Source organism: Acyrthosiphon pisum, chromosome X, assembly GCF_005508785.2.
Source record: "Acyrthosiphon pisum isolate AL4f chromosome X, pea_aphid_22Mar2018_4r6ur, whole genome shotgun sequence".
NCBI lineage: Eukaryota > Metazoa > Arthropoda > Insecta > Hemiptera > Aphididae > Acyrthosiphon > Acyrthosiphon pisum.
Genome location: NC_042493.1, coordinates 121,147,744 through 121,148,189, shown reverse-complemented (window position 1 = coordinate 121,148,189; position 446 = coordinate 121,147,744).

Sequence of the window (446 nt, the reverse complement as noted above, 5' to 3'; positions counted from 1 at the left end):
AATAATTATTTATTCAATTAATTAAACATTAAGGTTATAACTTATAAGATTCTGATTTTCATATTTTTCATTAGGGTTTCGTAACCCTGATGACAACATATTTTTTTTTTTTATTATAATGATAATAATTGACAAGATCTCGGATTAGAGTTATTAATGTTGAGGCATCCCGTTAAAATAAAACCAAAATAAAAATAATATTGGCTAAGGAGTAAGGACTAAGGTAAATGTACCGTATATTTATTAAAATTATTTAAGGAATCTTTGTTTTGTTGATAAAAATGTACAATAATTAATAATATTGTACCATAATTTTATTATTGTATGGTTGATACAGTGAATATGAGATAGTACTTTTTGGTTATCACTAATTTATTTTATCTTATAGATAGAACCTTTTGGTTTTAACACTATTCTCGAGAACCAAAAGGTGCTATCTAGATCGC